General features: G+C 37.6%; 1 protein-coding gene across 3 annotated transcripts in view; it reads left to right on the top strand.

The window, feature by feature from the left end:
* pdzd2 (PDZ domain containing 2) overlaps positions 1-19,101 on the top strand; it is a 112,585-nt gene that overhangs the window by 48,231 nt on the left and 45,253 nt on the right. Inside the window, exon 1 of one of the 3 annotated variants that reach the window (XM_077231334.1) lies at positions 7,604-8,015. The exons of the other annotated variants lie outside the window; for them this stretch is intronic. The gene's annotated coding sequence lies outside the window, so the exon portion shown is untranslated. Of the gene's footprint in view, positions 1-7,603; positions 8,016-19,101 lie in introns of those variants that run through there. 3 annotated transcript variants of the gene reach the window in all.

Below are 19,101 nucleotides of genomic sequence, written 5' to 3'. Positions count from 1 at the left end.
TCCTTTACTCACACAAACCTTTGGTTAAATTTCAGTTCAAGTGAATTTTATTATGAGTCTGCCTCAGGGTTGTGTTCGCTCATTACTGCATTACTCTTATTTCCTTTCTCAGGTAAGGCCTGAATCTGTAGGGGTGCAAGCGCTGAGAACTGTTGGAGCAGAAGGTCTGGTGTTAGTGGAGAGATGAGGGTTGGACACGGTTCAAAAATCAATGGACCAAAGCCTTCAAACACACACACAAAAAAAGAGACACATAATGGACACTTTATTTTTCATCAAGTGCTTTTCATGTTAATGATTTCATTGCAAAATTTCTGGGCCTGACTGCAGCTCACCACAAAAAGCCTTGTTGGTTTAATGTGTCTTCTTGTAATTTTGGTCCCGCTACCCGTTCCCCCCCCCACTTTAACAGCATGGAGCAGCATCTGTCTGTGGGGAGCTTGGAAAATAGATCAGTGGCACTGCTCCAACTGGCCCATGCAAAGTGTTCTCCACGTGCTCAATGAGAAAGTATTGGAGAAAACAAGGTTAAGAACGATACACTTTACTTAGATTTACTGCAATAAAGAAAATATCTGTTTGCCTAGAAAGCTAGAATCAGCTGATTGGCACTTCCATTTTAATCCAAAATTAATTTAAAGGATTTTTCCAAAGATTTTGGGATCCAGAAGCCACAAGTATTTAGGAGTCTATAACAGAGGTGTGAAGAAATAAAGGACCGCACAGAGTGAATTATGAACCGTAGATTTTCCCTGCACAACTGTTTTTACAGACATATACTGTGTCAAAATGATTAACTGTATGTAAAATCTCCATCTGTCCTATCAAAACCACGATGAAACATTACACATTTCAGCTTGTAAGTCTGCCTGGTTCCTGTCAGTATAAAGATCAAAGCCTTTTAGTCTGTTTGCTTTAAATTGATTCTCAGAGTCCTGAATTGGCACGCCAGCTCTTTGTGGTTAACTTGCCACTTGGATGAATGAGAGAAAGACTGCCATCTTTTCCCTGGCATTAACTATGTCTGAGTTTGCACTTTTCTCTTAGGCAAAAGAAAGCTTTGACTCTTTTGTCTTTATTGAAATGCCATTTCCCTCAGCAATGGATATGAGAACCTCAAATCAGGCACTGTGGTCAAGTTAAAACAGTACAAGAATATTCCTTGATTGAAAATAGCTTTTAGTCATCAGATCAAATGTTTTGTTTTAATTCATTTTCTTAATTATAACCGGAGGTTTTCCAAGATTGTGAGGGTGTAAATAAAATGTGCATTGGAATGGTTTAAAATGCTAAGGACAGGAATTTAGTCAGGCATTTGGATGAATCAAATGGCCTTTCATTATGTTAAAATGTAAAATATTAAATATCACACTGTAAAAAATATCCAGTTAAATTGATGGTATAAATAAGCTGACAGCTGTGGTTGCCGAACAAAAAAAAAATACAGTGTTTGCGTTATTACGGAATGCCTCAACAGTATATTTCATTAAGTTACACAATGTAAATGAGAATTTTATCAGTCTCAAATTCCCAATTGCACTTGCTTTATTGTAAAAAGGCTTTTATGACATGGGTTCAAAATCAAATCATTCATCTACTTTGCATAAACCCTGTGCCATGAGAATAAGACGAAGTCTCATGGAACCCCCATTTCTCTGGTCACAGATGGAGTGGAGGATTAGCTCTGTTCAATCCGGATATTCAGGTAATACTGTCTGGTTTGTGGAACCAACCATTAACAAATTACATTCCACCATGTCTGGCTCTGTGATTTTCAATCGTGCCCATTGTGGCTGTTTTGTGGAAAGTGGTGGTTTATTGAGCAAGGTTGATCTAGGCCATGTGCACGCACATGACAGTGCCTCTTTACAATTTTAAGATCCTAGAATTGAATTGTAAGTAAGTGAATATATTAGAAAAGTCACACATGTCCTTTTTAAGGTAAATCACAGGGTTTCTGTTCTTTAAACTCCTCCACGTTTTAATTTTATATGAAACCCTTTTCAATTTTAATTGTAGCACTGATTTCTGGAGTGTTTCTGATTGGTTAGTTTTCAGATTGGCTTATTAGGGTAGACTTATTTTTTTTGCTGTGTACTGAGTCAAGGTATGATTTCTCAGGACACATGCAGTGATATCTGTGAGACATTTATTTGTGGTGACAAAAGGCTGTACAGTTAGGACTGTACAGCTGTGGCTTTGTCCAATAGAGGGCAGTAGTACAACACTTTTTAGTTATTCCATACAAAAATCCTTTTACTCTCACTATTGAAATAAACACCATGAAATGTGATGAACAAAATTTAATAAAACTATTTTAAGTCAAACTGAGCACTAGGCAGCATCCATCATCATTATCATCCATATTTGTCATTTGTATGAATATGATTGTGAGAGATTAAAAAAAAAATTCACTTTTTTCTAAATTTTACTTTTTGTGTATCATATACCTAATTTACTATGGTCAGAACAGCAACAGCAAAAGATACGACGTGTCTATTTCAAGTCTGTGAATATTGTGGAAGGCTAGGGTGCAGTGAATGATGCTACTGTCTTTGGGACATTTCCCCACAAACCCCTCAGAGTTATGTAAAGAATGTGTGCCAGACTGTTGCCTGCCGCCGGATGTCTTTCATAATGAAAACAGGCTTTAGAAGGAGACGCACAGGCAGTGCAGACTCAGGTGCAGTCTGTTATGATTTATGGTATTTATTTGTTTTTATTTATTTGTTTTATTTATTCATAACCTAGTGGAGACACCGTTTCCCTTCAGCAGTAAATTATGTTTCATTGGGATATTATAATCCTGCCAGGAGGGCGGACAACATTTCTGTCTGAAATCTGTCTGAATGGATGATTAAAACATATAAAAGTAGTGACATAATCAGTGTCTTGAAGTAGTTTCAAGGTAAATGCTCACTTCCAGCATGACTGAAACTGCGCAAGGTCACATCAGTCAACCAAACCAGAAAAAGTTTTCCCCTGATGAGCCATGATATTACAACTGCACAAAACCCAAATACTTTGTTAAATACTTTCCGTATCAGTAAACTATACAGCATTGCACAGGCCAAGTGGAAGGAACTGTCTACTGCACTACATGTTATTTCCAAATGACGTTCCAAAAGAAAAGAAAAATGCAACTGCATGTAATATCATTCATTCATTTATCCTTTTTAACATAATCAGAGAATCTCGACTTTGCAATCATGTTTTAAGTGACCAGCAACCCAAAGGGCATTGTGTGTCAGGGCCTAGCTATATCTTCATATAGGTATGATAGATATAGATAGGTGCGGAAAGCTCAACGTGCTGCAACTGAAGGAAATACATGCAATTGAAAAAACACCAGCAATTTAATAAAACATCTTGACAACTCATGTGCTGCAAATACTCACAAGGCAACCAAATAAAGAAACGCACTGCAAATTCTCACAACTCATATGATCAGGATGTTAAAATAAACGAAAAACTCACCTTTCAGGTCATCGACAACACCACTGACGAATAGACATTGAATAGTAAGCATGTCCCAGCCAGGTTCATCACTTGTTGGCGTCCCCTTGAAACATTTCCTTTGCGGTCTGTCCTATTTGCAGTGCATTTCTGTATTTGGTTGCGTTGTGAGTATTTGCAGCACATGTGTTGTCAAACTGATGAAGATGTTTTCTTAATTTCCTAATTTGTTGGTGTTTTTTCAATTGCATGTGTTTTCTTCAGTTACAGTGCGTTGAGCTCTCTAAGCTTCGGCCTATGTCCCAATATGACTGTATGGTCATAATCGCGTGCAACATTTATTTGTTTCAGAACCATGAAGAGGTTCTTATTCATAACTTAATGATTTTTATTACATTAGGTTCCTTTAAAGTCAGCATGAAGTGGAAGTTTCAGAGCCCTCTCCCCGGACAGCACGCCAAATACATTTACCAATTTAATCTATCCGACTTATTTGTAAGTGTGAAGTCGTGAAATACTGTAATATTCCACAAAACGAATGGTCAGTTTTGATTTTATGGTGACTTGGTTCTCGCATCTAGTAATGCATCACCATACTGTTGTACTAAACTACCGCTGTAATCATCGTTACTGAATCTACAGTGTGACTACTCCGATTTCATAATGAAAGACTGTTATAATAGGCCTGGCTCCACCTAATCAGGAGCTTGGCCTACCCTGGCCCCTCAGCGGCCCACCTGGCTCACCTTGGCCCCATATCAAATAACAACCAATCACAAAATTGGTCCGATGTTCAATTCAGTGATGTTCAAATCAGAAACCAGTAATAACTGAACATACAGATTAAAAAAAAGTGTTTTACACTTACATTCTTACATTACATTCTGCAAAAAAAGAGGGGGTTTTGTTCTTTAAATCATTTGAATCTCTGCCACCAACAGAGAGCCTATAAAAGCATATATTTATTAATTAAGTGTTAATAATAGACATGTGATTCATTTTGAGGCATTAAAGGAAAATGCATCATTGAATGTGTGACAGAATTGTATAAAATGAGCAGGAAAATTAGCCAAATATATGCATAAAACAAGTTATTTATGCTTCTAAAAACAGTAGTCACTTTAAAAACCTGCCCCTTTACATATAAAATCTGAAATCATTAATTATTCTGGGAATTATTATAATGATATTCATGTTGAAAAAAGGAACACCCCCGGCCCACCGGGATTATCATTTGGCCCACCTTTCATCTCAAAGCTGGAGCCGAGCCTGCTTATAAACCGGTTCTTTTTAGTGAATGACAAACAATTCTGAATAATTTGAAGCGTTAATACGAACTACCGTCTCCGACACGAGGATGTTAAAGGGATAGTTCACCCAAAAATTAAAATTCTGTCTGTAATTACTCACCCTCAAGTTGTTCCAACCCCCTTGAAGACCTTAGTTCATCTACGGAACACAAATTAAGATATTTTTGATTATATCTGGGAGCTGGATCACTCCTCCATAGGCTTCTAAGGGAAGCCCCGAAAAGTTTTTAAAGACATTGTTAAAATATTCCAAGTGACTACAGTGGCTCAATCTTAAGTTTATCAAGCGACGAGAATACTTTTTGTGCGCAAAAAAAACAACTTTATTTCAACTATTCATTTCCTTCTCTGTGGGCCTCGAGTCAGTTCACGTAGTGTAAAAGCATAGCGCGTTTGTGTTGTACATCACACGTAGGCTCACTATTAGTTGTGACATACAACACAGAAGCACTACACTATTACACTACGTGAACTGACTCGAGGCCCAGAGAGAAGAAAATGAATAGCTGAAATAAAGTAGTTATTTTTGATATTTTTGCGCACAAAAAGTATTCTCGTCGCTTGATAAACTTAAGATTGGGCCACTGTAGTCACTTAGACTATTTTAACAATGTCTTTAAAGGGTAACTAAACCCCTGGTTTGAAAAAACCTGAGTCCACCCACAGGCAACATTTGAAAAATGCTGGAAAAGTGGGCAGAGCCCAGCAGGGCCTAGATAGAGGGGTTGCGGCGTGCACCTGAGACCGCAGTGACGGATTAATTTACAGCTGCAAATGCTATCAACGGAACTATCAAAAATTTTAAACCCATGCATTTAGGTTAATTTTGGTATGATGTAGTGTTAATAATTAACCTGTCTAAACAGGTGCACCTGTGGGCACTGCAGCTCACTGTCCCTGGTAGAGAATGTCTGTTGTAGGGAGATTCCCAAGGTATAGCTATGAAATATGACAAGACCAGAGTGTTAAAGCTGCAGTAGGGAGTTTTGAGAAAATGTTGACTTAGCCTGAAAATTTGAACAAGCACAACTTACAGGTCCAACCCCCTTGCTCTCTGCTGCGCTACAGCCCTCCCTCCACAGCTCCTCCCCCACAGTGCAGCCTGCCGTGAACGCGCAGGCTAGTAAGCAGGACCACCGATGACGGCGGATTATAAACAGTTATGTAACATTCACTAATAGGAACGAAACATCAACAATATGCTTTACATTGACTATGCCTGCCCATACTTTGACTACAAACTTGGTCCTCAAATCATTATGTATTTTGCCATACATGTAACTTTATAACGTTGCACTCTTTCTATAAGTTATAAATAGCTATTAAGATTACATTAAAGGATTAGTTCACTTTTAAAAAAAACTTTTGCTGATAATTTACTCACCCCCATGTCATCCAAGATGTCCATGTCTTTCTTTCTTCAGTCGAAAAGAAATTAAGGTTTTTGATGAAAACATTCCAGGCTTTTTCTCCATATAATGTACTTCAATAGGACACAAACGTTTCAAGGACCAAATGACAGTTTCAGTTCAGCTTCAAAGGGCTTTAAACGATACCAGACGATGAATAAGGGTCTTATCTAGCGAAACGATCGGTCATTTCAAAAATAAATAAAAAACTTTAAGTTTATAAGCACAAATGCTCGCCTTGCTCTGTTCTGTGAAGCACGTTCGTGATCCTGTTCGAACTCGTTCATCAAAATGAACAAATCTTTTTTCGAGTCATTTCGTTCGTTGAATGAACGAAATGACTCGAAAAAAGATTCATTCATTTGGATGAACGAGTTCGAACAGGAGAGTCACGAACGCGCTCGCGCTGTGCAAGAGAGGGGTGATCAGCGCGTACACGAGCGTGATTGACACTGCTAGGACATTCCTCCTGGCTCTGATTGGTTGTTTCTGACCGGGAGCGGTGTTTTTCTGCAAATGGCAATAGGACCACAGGAAGGAGCCAGAGGAGCTTGATTTTTTCACAGATTATCTGTCTCATATTCTACTATCAGTACATAATGACAGTTTTTAACAAATATTTGTTTACAAAAGTTACCTACTGGAGCTTTAAGTCCAGTTAATTCATTAATTCAACCTGGTCGTTTTCAATACTCGCAATTCCAACTCCTGACTCGCTACAGTGGTTTTGACGAAACAAGATGGTTTTTATACTGTCAATGGCGTGGTAGCTCGTACCAAGGGCGTGGTGAGCTGGAACCTGCTTACATCACCTGCCACGTCTTACATCATGTACCACCGCAAAGATCCAATAGGAGAATTCAACTGCAGTAGCCACCGTTCAACCTGAAGAGGGCAGCACTCAGACGTTTTTACACCATATATTGTAGAATTAAAACACTTTATACCCAAATGTCAAATAAGTTACTGTCAATGAACAGCACTAATAAAGCCCCATTCTTACAGATCATTATAGCTAAAAACAAGTTGGTGTAGGGTTGTTACCCTTTATCCTTTATACCTTTTGATCCAGCTCTCGGATTTAATCAAAAGTATCTTAATTTGTGTTCAGAAGATGAACGAAGGTCTTTTCGGGGTTGGAACAAAATGAGGGTGAGTAATTACTGACATATTTTTTATTTTTGGGTGAACTATCCCTTTAATGTTTTTTGTTGTAGGCTAGTCAGTGATCATTTAATAAAAATGAATGAATTAATTGGCCTTAATATTCTAATTACATAATTTAATGGAATCGGAACCGTAATATTATCCAAATGAGAAGAAGTACAGTTAGGAAGAAGGTATAGTTCACGATGACCTAAAACACCGCCACTGTGGTAGGCTATTCCTTCTGGTGTCAGTATCTGAGATTCACCGTGAGATTCTTCTGTTGGGAGTTTGAAGAAGGGGCGGGACGATCCAAACAATCTCACAACCGCGGAGATGCAACTCCCTGGATAATGGATCCCTGACGCTCGTGCAAAGTTCGCAAGCGCCGAACCGAGCTTTATTTTCATTTGACAATCTCACGGCACGGATACTGTCCGTATTCGACAGGCTGTCCTGTGGAAAAAAAGCAGCCATGGACTTTAATCAAGCTCTGAGTAGATCACATGAAAGGGGCGAGTCACTCGAGCTGTTAGAAACATTTCCATGAACATACAGCGAAGTCGCTCAGGGACTTTATACGGATGATTGCTATGATTATTGAACTCACAGGAGCCCAAACAGCGTGTGCCAGCTGCCAGGAACTGACCTCACCGCAAAAATTATGATGAAGGGGTGGAAGTGAACGTTTCAGGTATACGCAATTTCATAGGCATGACTTTATGTATTGTGCTTGCTGTTAGTGACGTGATTCATTATATTTGCAGCTTATTGGAGAAATAAGTAGCATAATATATGAAATCTTACTGATGATCTTGTCATATTAGTTCACTTTTTGTTGCATAGGCTGACATGTAGGCTATCATGTAAGTGTTGCTACTGTAATGATTTTTAATGGGTGTGAATATCAGTTCTCAACAACATTGAACAGCTTTTCATGCTTCTTGTTTTGACAAATATCTGGGATTCCCTGGTATGACACCATGTCCTCCCATGTTTGTTGCAGAAATGGACATGCAGGTTAAACATGCCAATAGCATTCATTCATTTCCCAGATCCTACACATCTCATTACTGGCAGAAAGTAACAAAAAATATTTCTTAATAATGAATAATATTTGACTTTGGTTTAAATGGCACTTAATGACACTGTTAAAGCTGTGTGTTAATATGTTTCCGAATCCAATTTATTATTTGTTCACCATGTGATTGTGTTCATGTAGCCTGTTGGTCTTATCTGAACTCATAGTAGATGAAACCAAAGGCAGAGCTTCAGCTATTGCTCTGTGAATGGAAGTGTTCTATTTCTGAGGAAGCGCTGGGTAAATAAGGACTATAAATCTACTTATCTCTGAGTCACATAAGCTCTCCTCCAGCACTGCATAAAGAGGCATACTCTATATCCTCGGATGTCTTAAAATTGCTATCTGAAACTGGCTTGACACAGATTCGAATTTATGAATGAACAAAAAGTGCTTTGGTCAACTTTTTGCACTGAATATTCTCTCCACAAAATGTATTACTGCAATTCTGCATCCTGACTTCAGTAAAATTTAAAGAATGGAAAGGGGTTGTATATGCCATATTCTGTGGAATAATAATGCTTTTATTCTCTTTTGACATTCTTTATGAGTTGACATTCATTTGACATATGACATTCATTGAAAAGCAGAATCCCAATGCTTTCAGAGAACATTGTCAGTATTTGTAGATTAGTGTATTCCCAAATTCGTTTGAGCCCCCAAAGGGAGTAATAGATTTGAGCAGCCAATTGGAACAGGTTTTTTGGTAACTAAGCTCTATTTAAAGCAATGGGTCATGTTTGGGTTGTTTGACTGCTGTCTCTGTGCCAAACAAACAATTTTGTTGTGGCTTCCACAATGCTGACTAGTTTAGAGGTGGATGGCCATCTGTCTCTCTAATGTTAGTGATGGGAATACGGTTCCCTGTTTCAGCATCTGGTTATAACTACCGTTTAAAGGTGAGAGTTCACTCAGTACAATTTAAAAAAAAAGAAATTAATACTATTTTATTCACAATCGATGCATTCAATTGACCAAAAGTGACATTAAATATATTTAAAATGTTTCCAAATATTTATATTTCAAAAATTCAGTTTTCTGTTCATTAAGGATTACTGAGAAAAAAATACGGATGCACCGAAATGAAAATTCTGGGCCGAAACCAAAAATTCAGGATGCACCGAAGATAAATTCTAAATAATCAATTTATGTATCAAACTTATTTAATAATCAACACTCAAGCAGTTTTTATATCAACGTTTTAATATAATTGTTACTACTCCAGTTTGTTGGTGAAATAAACATTTAGCCTAAAAGACAATAAACTGTAATGACTTGTTTTCATGACATATTTATTTATACATTAATAATGGAGACATCACTAACAGGTTAAGTATAAAATGAATATGTAATACAGAGCATGTATTTAGCAAAATGCGCTTCTCTAGATTTTTTTTCTAGCTAACTAATGATATTATGGCCATTGAATAGCTTTCTTGAGGTAAATGTGACGTTAAAGTTAAATGCCCACACACCTGACATGTTTAACTGTTGTAGCTTATCCACGTTGTGTGTACGAAAAAGACGCTGAACACAGTCAAAACGTGCCATCGGAGAAACGCTACTTAAAACGTCTGTTTCGATCATTGATTGAACAGAAACTGTATATTTCAGAGCTACCAGTAGTAAACTATTTTGTAAACTGGTGTACCCAAAAACTAAAACCCACACACTTACAAAAATGCTACACTGCACACAGAAGAAATGAAAAGCTGTGTGTTGTCCTGACATCTGTCTCTCCATCTGAGAGTGTTCAATTGCAGAGCCGCTTGTGGTGGGCTCTGTTTCCCCTCTGTAGGCTTGTTCATGGGGAGATTGCTGACTGAGGTTATAACTTTAGCTCTCCACCGCATTGTGGAATGTCTTTACAGTATCTGCAAATTTCTGCCGTATTGCCTCCAGTTTTAACCTATAGGAAGTGAATTAGCCCTAGTTTTAAATTGAATCAGGAATTGTATTAATTTTAATGTGGAAACATAAAATATGACATAGGATAGGAACATAATATGACACATAATAGGATGCTCAAATCAGGATTCCTTGGGAATCATTTAAAGGGGTGGGAAAACACGATTTCACTTTTCTAACTTTAGCTAGTGTGTAAATGTTGCTGTTTGAGCATAAACAACATCTGCAAAGTTACAGCACTCAAAGTTCAAAGGAAAGGGAGATATTTGCTTTTATAAATATCAATTTCTAAGGACTACAGCAAACGACCGGTTTTGGACTACACAACATTCCATGGGATATGCTGACGTCAGCATAAACCCCTCCTCCGAGAATACTTAAGCGGGGCGAGGCCATTTTATATTGCTGTTTTGGAGATGAGTTGTCGCAATGCCATCGAAACGCTGCCGTTATTTTCATCCGGATTGCAGGTCCACTTTGTTCAGCCTTCCTAGGGATGAGGGAGTTAGGGATTAATGGTTAAAATTTATTTTTAACCCGGTCCCTCATAATTATGACCCAAATCTCGCTCTCTGTGCTGCACATTTTACGGAGGAAAGCTTTCACAATCTTCGCCAACTCAATGCATGATTCGCACATCGGCTTGTCCTGAATGATGGAGCAGTTCCAACTTTAAGAAACAGAAGCTTTTGTTTACGGGCCACAACCTTGTAAGTATGATTTATTTTTCGTCGTGTTTTCCTGTAATAGTTCGTATTGTTAATTGTACGTTGTAGCAAGGAAGTAAACAATTGAAAAACCTTTCTGAAACGTCGTTTAACAGCCGTTCTTGAACAGGCTCTGCTCGATCATCTTCACTAACGTTTCCCCGGGTCCGATTGTTTTTATTGACGGCATTGTTTATAATACACCAAAGCACAAACTACCATAGCAAACTACCGGTAAAGGTACGGGGCGTGACATTTCCGGGAAACGTGCACTAGGAGGTTAGCGAATCGCAACACACTGGGCCAGCTAACCAATCTGAGCCAATTGCAGATTTTTGAGGGACTGGCTTCATAGAACCAGGAAACCATCAGACCGTTTTTAAAAGGAGGGACAGAGCAGTGTAGAATAAAGGTAAAATATATGAAAAATAATGAAATTTTTAAGAAACGAAGCATGAACACATGTTACAGTGCACCCCACAAACACAATCAAGCCTTTGAAAAAATGCATTTTACCACCCCTTTAATAATATTGAGTATAGGTTTTGAGTTTATTTATTTATTTTATTTAGATAGGGACAGATACAAAAAACATAATAGATAAACTATCTTTATCTGATGTATGTATCATAGTGTTTTTAGCTAAAGCTAATTCACAACACTTGTCTCTAGTAGGGCTTTTAGTTAAAAATAAAAATACAGACTAACATTATTATAAATGAGATAGAGATCAAATTAAATGAAATGCAATGAAAATGAAAGAAAAAAGTATACAGAGAGAGCACAATGCAAAAACTAAATATGAGAGCAGTATTGTTCCTGAATTAACCACAATTTAGTATTTTTTTGAAGGTGGGTAATGTTGGAATATATTTCAAGTGGTCTGGTAGAGAATTCTATAATTTCACCCCTTTTACTGAAAAGGCAGTTTGGGCAAATGATGTTCTACGGAAAGGGATACAACAATTGCCTTTTAACACTGCTCGAGTTGTGGGTCTGGTAACACTTTGCTGTCTTGTTATTGTTTTGCAAAGGTGTGGGGGAGCAGTGTTATTTAGGACCAATTTAACAAAGTGCAGGGAGATAAAATTAGCATAACTTAAAATCTTATATTTGCTTAGAATTTAACAATGATGGTACCTTATTCTCTTCTTGTCCAGGATTTTCAAGGCTCGGTTATAAAGACAAGACACCCCCATATAAAGTTTGTGAATATATGCTCAGTAGCCTCTCTTCTTCATATTACATAACGCTTAACTGTTTGAAATGCCTTAAAGGAGAACTCCGGCGCAAAATGAACCTGGGGTGTAATAACACATTGGTACCAAGTCGACTGTTCTCCGGGATTTGTTTTCATGATAATCGAGTGTAAAGGGTTTTATCTCTAAAAACTGTTTAGCTTATAACGCTAGTATATGGGGCATATAATAAGTAAAAAGAGATCACTAGTTAATACCACTAACAAGGCTCAAAATAGCCCCACACTAACACGATAGCTTAATGAGGGTCTCTACATACAAACCGAAGCACTGAGAACTTTGTAAGTGTACAGACAGTTTGATAATAATATACTTTATATAGCCAGTACCATCAGGTATACAGGCAGGAGCCATCTTTGGAAAACAGTCTCGACCAGTCGAACCACTAACGCCGTGCTAAGTGAGCTGAACTGTGAGATTACAAGTCACAGTTCAGCTCGTAGCACGGCGTACGTGGTTCGACTGGTCGAGACTGTTTTCCAAAGATGGCTCCTGCCTGTATACCTGATGGTACTGGCTATATAAAGTATATTATTATCAAACTGTCTGTACACTTACAAAGTTCTCAGTGCTTCGGTTTGTATGTAGAGACCCTCATTAAGCTATCGTGTTAGTGTGGGGCTATTTTTAGCCTTGTTAGTGGTATTAACTAGTGATCTCTTTTTACTTATTATATGCCCCATATACTAGCGTTATAAGCTAAACAGTTTTTAGAGATAAAACCCTTTACACTCGATTATCATGAAAACAAATCCCAGAGAACAGTCGACTCGGTACCAATGTGTTATTACACCCCAGGTTCATTTTGCGCCAGAGTTCTCCTTTAAGAAGTGTAAATGTCCGTGGTTTGACTCCCATTTGAAGCTCTTGTTAAAAGCTAGAGGCATATCCTCCCCCTTGCTTAGGTCATCTCATTAGCCTTTTGGCTTATTAACAGTGTATGGTGAATATTTTAAACATTTGTCTCTCTTAACCCTTCAGTCCGTTTAGACTCACAAATGTTTCTATTTCCTTGGTCTTTCCTCACAAGTTGGTCTCATTTTGAGCTCTTTTTGTAATCCAAATCATTAGTTAATCAGCCTAGTGAGAGCATGATTTTCCTCATTTCCTAGCCAGCATTGGCTTTTGGATTCTTAGTAAAGACCTTTTTTTCAGTAACCTGGATGAGGCAAGAGGGAAGAAATTTTACAGAGTATTTAAAAGATTTTTGTGGATGCATCAAACGTTGGGGTCATACTCTTCAAGTAAACAATTTGAAGTTGCATTTAGGCTTTAACTTTTTGTACAATAACCACTAAGTATTTGGACTTTTAAACCACTTAAATGTCTATGCAGGTTTTCTTTTTAAAACAATACGTCTGCTAGGACACCTGTGTTAACTTGAGACGTTCATACATCCACACAAAAAAAAATAGACTAGTCTCAGAAAAAGTTAGTTCTCTAGCATAATTTTTTGCTGTTTAGTTTTTGTTATATAATGCATTCAGACAAATCTTAAGAGTGATTTGGGTGTCCAAATAATTATATGGCCACTAAATGACACATGTTATTTATTGCATGAATCAAATGATAGGATGATCATCTTCCTTGAGTCTTCACACACATCTAAGTTTGTAGAATAAAGATTTGTTGTTTGCTAATATAATATTTTTTTTATATTCTTTTGTTTTTATACTTTTTGTGACGTCTATTTTTTTCTTGCAGCAAATGCAGGGCATGAGCCTAATCTTAATCCTATTTTTCTGGTGCTTGTTATTAATGTGACTGTTCATTCACATGTTCTTCTCTTCAAGTTAATCATGTGATGCTCTGACAGTTTCTTGTGTTGGTACCCGTTTTTTACATCCATACTCCAGTGTAAAATCTGGGTGCCGAAGCAAAACCTGTCAAGAGCCACTGATGCATTTGGGCAGATACTTTTAAAATAGTATTTGGAGAAATATCAGTGTTTTGTTCTTGAGTATGTGCTGAATCCAACCTTTCTGATCATAGATTGTTTCTAATGTGTTTACTTGAAAACTTTTTAGGATTAAGTACATTTCAAATACATTAATCAAAGTTTTGTCTGGACCCTGACCTTTATCAGACTCTACAAATACATAAAAATAATCTGAAACATAGTGTTGAAGCTTCGTTTTACATCATATGGATAGAAGTGCTTATATAATAATTATACATTGCATAATTATCATTGATACGAAAAGTCCATAAGCCAGAAATATAAATTTACTCCTAATACCTAATATCTATTTTTTGTATTGCCATATGTGATCTCTCATTTTTGTGCGTGCGTGTATGGTAAATTCATGTCCCAGTTAAGGTTATCACATTTTCACATTTTTACTTTACATTACGTAAGAAAGCAAATACAATTCTATTTTGTATTTTTACATTATCAATGGGATTAATGTTCTATTTATTAAAACAAAATTTAGTGCTTTAAAGCAGTTTTACATTTATAAATAATAATAATAATAACTAAAAGCAGTTACAATTTAAACAATATATTTATTTGTGAACTGATGTTCAGCTGTTCTATTATATTGATATGATAATATGATAATAATATTATCATATTTTTGGATCATCAGTCATCAAGCACAGTAAACACAGATACAATCGATGTACCTTTAAATCTCACCAAAATAATTGCTCACCAAAAAACCCTTCGAAGTCATTACAAGTCTGATTTTGATGTGACATAAGCAGTGATAAGTGGGTGAGTTGTTTACTTACTTTTTAATGTGACTTTCCATTAACGCCATAATTTTGTTCATTCAGACTAACTCACTAATATGCATGAAGAAGCAGGATTTATCGCACAAACCAATCATATCCTGTCATAACCAATCACATCCAATCATAGCTCGATTCATTCCCCATTCATTCTCAATTACCCCCAACCAAACCCACTGCATGCTTTAGGGGGTCTGTTAAAACTCATTGGGCTCAGGGGAAGCAAGAGAGACAGTGCACAGACTCCCTTTGTAACTTTACCTGTGTGTCACTGTTGGACAGGTTTACTCAGTGTGTGTGTGTGAGAGAGAGTCTATTTAACAGACTTCATGGTTTATGGTTTAACTCATTAATTGCTCTGTGCTTTTGTCTGCATTACAGGATAAAAAAGCTCTTAGGCCTTATCTTTTTCTATCAGTTTACTGTGCCTGCAAATGTGGCGTATTCAAACAAATTTGACATAGTCCTTTTATATTTAAAAGCTTTAAATGCATATTTCCCACCAAGCACAGTTGACATGAAGCCATCGGGGTGGCCATGGCGCCAGGGCTTGGGCCTGTCATCGCTGGTTGCAGCTATAATGTATTGAAAATTGTATTATCTTATTGTTGTTGTTGTTGTTGTTTATTTGTTAATATGTGTGCACTGGAACCTTCATTACCAAAAAAGTTCCTTTGTGCAAGCACACCTGGCAATACAGCTCTTTGTGCTTCTGAATCTGATTAGGGTTCTTTACATTCCTCTTGTCCCCCTAATCCACTGTCATAACGTGACAAACTATCATAAGCTAACTCTCAATGGTATTTCTGTCGTTATGGTTATGGCGAATAAGGTGGAAAAGTATCTAAATCCAACCCAAGAAATGGGATTTCCTTGCTTGGCCTGTCACAGTATCAGTTTATTCTTGTGAGTATGCAGGATCCGTTGCATCATATGATATCCAGGTGCAAACTTTTATTCACATCTGTAGTCGCTTGGCTCACAGCCATGGGAAAAGTCTTTTCTGGAGGTTTCAGCTATGCATATAAATGAGCATCTAGCCAACCTGACATCTGCGTCTACGATACAATCCACGCATACACACCACTTTGAGGAGTCTGCTAAATCCAAGATTGCAGAAAAGCAAATGTAGTGCTTTGGAGGGAGACAATGTTCTGAATTATTTAGCCAGCACTGTATGGGAAAGGTCTTGTTCTCCACTCCACAACAACAAATCACTCCACATTGCTCAGAGAGCACCGTTTCGAGACTGTTTCAGCCAATCCGTGTTGGTCACCATTCTGCTTAAATAGTGGTTGCCTGGAATCGATGGATTTCCCCTACTGCAGCTGTGGTGTAGTCTGAAAGAGGCATTGGAGGCCTGTTGCTGGGTTTTTCGAGACCCATTAGCTTTTACAGCAGCTTAAATTCCTTGTTGTTGTGCCAGAGCTGAGATCATGGCTTTTTTCTTCTTATTTGGTCTTTATCAGATGCTGATTTGCATGACAGGTCATTAGAATGGCAGGTTTTTATCTCATTTTTCACTTAAGTTTTTTCTCTCGGGTGTAATGATGAACGTGTCTGCGTTGGTGGGACACTGATGTGTGCGATCGTCTGACAGCGTTCCATTAGTACATGGCACACACCTGCTGAGATAGCAAACCACGGCTACAGAGCTGAACCATTTTTTTTCAACCATTCATCTGCATCCATGTTCCTTCTTTCCTTCGTTACCTCCACTGATAACTTTTTCGTTCCATGCAGTTTGCTCTGCGGTTTACATCCATTACTCTGGCTCAGCAATGCAGATGGTAGTTGGCTAAATGTTTGATCAGTGGCCTGAATGAAAGGACTTTATGGCTTTTGATTAATATGAGGTTGATGAGCATCATTACAGGGTCTTGTTATATCACTTTATTGTGTGGTAATGTAATGTTTATGTTGCCCTCTGCTCATGATCCCGCATCTGTGGGTTGGCAAAGCATGAGTTGAACAGTCTAGAAAGAGTAAGTAATGACATGGGACTGTGGTTCTAAAACGTGATTTAAGTATGTGATGTCATGATGTAGGTTCAGACTCACTCACTACAGGCTTAAGACACTCATTTTCAAAAATGAAAATTGTGTCATCATCATTTACTCTCATGTTGCTCCAAACCCCTTTGACATTCTTCCGCAGAACACTAAGTGTGGCATTTTGAATAATATATTGGCTGGTTTTCTATCTAATTTATAAACATGGTCTGTATGTCTTCTGAAGCCATACAATAAAGACTAAATTTAGGTTGTTATTTACTGAAAATGTCTCCGCTGTAGCTTGCATATCAAATATGACATATCAGGTTTATTTTCTTTACACCTATTTTTCAGTCTGGTCCTTTGGAATGATGTGAGGGTGACTAAATGATGATGGGATTTTCATTTTTAGGTGAATTGTAAGTTGCATTAAATGAAAATTCACCCTAAATTCATGTTATTGATCTCATTGTTAACATTAGAATATTTGAAGTCATGATTAAATGGGAGTAGTGACAAACAAAATATCCTCAAATATTTTCATATTTTCCCCTCTGTTGGCAAAATATAAGTGTTGGGACATGCATGGTAGTTGTCCAAATGTTATCTGGAAAGAAATCATCAGTAATATTTTAATGGTTTTATGTGCTAAGATAAATGGCGTTGCAGCACACAAATTAGGTTTTTTACACAGCCGAGCCAGACAAAGTGTCATCTATCTGCATCATTTGGAATGCAGTGAAACTTTTCCAGTCTGCCATTGAGATGGGATATCACCAGAATCTAGGAAAGCAGATTTTTATTTTATGTGTAGCAGATTTGTGCCAAGATAGATTCAGTTGAGTTATGTCGAAATATCTTCTCCTTTTCTCCGTTAATTCTCATGTGGGACGATTTTTGTCTCGAGTTCCACAACATTGCAAACTTTGTTCTTATCGAAAAGGAAAGCTCAAGGAAAGTCGATCATGACAGAAATAGGTCAGACACTTTTCATTATCAGCTAGATGACTGAGGGAAAGAAACGCCACAAAAAAGGAACACTAGAGACCGAAAGTCCATTCTCTCCCATTAAACAAAAACGAGACCACAGCTGCTGTCAAACCAACAAATTCCACATATGTGCTTTCTTACCTTAAAACGTCTGAATCTTACAAGCAAGCACGCTGTCAGATACTGCATAAATACTCTGCCTAGATCTTCTTTGCGGAATTGTGATCTTGCTATTTCCTGAACATTCCACCCTTTGTTGTATTTTTAACTTGCCAGGTTTCAGTACTTTGGTACTTTCAGCATGTTTTAGATCCAGGAGATCCAATGTGAGTGAATTTGCATACCTCATTGATCCTGATCTCCAGAGAGGATCGGAGCTGAAGCTTTCGTGCATTCTGTTTACTTTGAAAACAGCTCTTGCTAATCTTGATGGTGAATTCATATGGTATGCCTGCACATCCAGGCTCTGTAATCATCTAAACGTCAGACTCTGTTGACCTCGCTCTGTCATTTGCAGCTGGCCAGAGTGCACTGTGCAGCATTTTGACAGATGATTTGAGCTCAAACTCAGAGGTTGTCATATACATGACTACCACTTTAAGTGAGGTATGTCATGAAACATACATTCTTTAAAGGGGTGATTAACTGTAGCATATACTGTAGCATGGTATTTTACTGATGGCATGGCACTGGATAAAGATGCCAACCATCAAACAACCACACATGAATAAAAACTGTCATTAGACTAATTTTTGTGATATTCTCTATGACTTGTTAAGGGTGTTGATACTGAATATAGGCTTACTGCTGTTGATGACAGTAGGTAAAATAAAAAAAAACACTAGCATATATTTATGATATTCCATTCATGATGCATTTAATCACACTCTTTCTCTCTAAAACACCTCTCTCTTTCATTAGTATCTCCTCCATTGTCTGGCTTGCTGTTTAGGGGATGTAAGCAAATGCTTTGTTGGTGTGTTACATCAGCACTGTCAGTATGGCTAGTCAGGGTTACATTGTCATAGAGAGTCCACTCCCCCATGCCTTTGTACAGCTGGAAGCCAGGGAAACATATCACTCAGCCACTGTTAATTAGACTTGT

Source organism: Siphateles boraxobius, unplaced genomic scaffold (genome assembly GCF_051911475.1).
Source record: "Siphateles boraxobius isolate OS27281-9 unplaced genomic scaffold, OSU_SipBor_1 16, whole genome shotgun sequence".
In the NCBI taxonomy this organism is placed as follows: domain Eukaryota; kingdom Metazoa; phylum Chordata; class Actinopteri; order Cypriniformes; family Leuciscidae; genus Siphateles; species Siphateles boraxobius.
The sequence above is the reverse complement of the archived record's forward strand: the minus strand, read 5'-3'. Positions and strand labels throughout refer to the sequence as shown.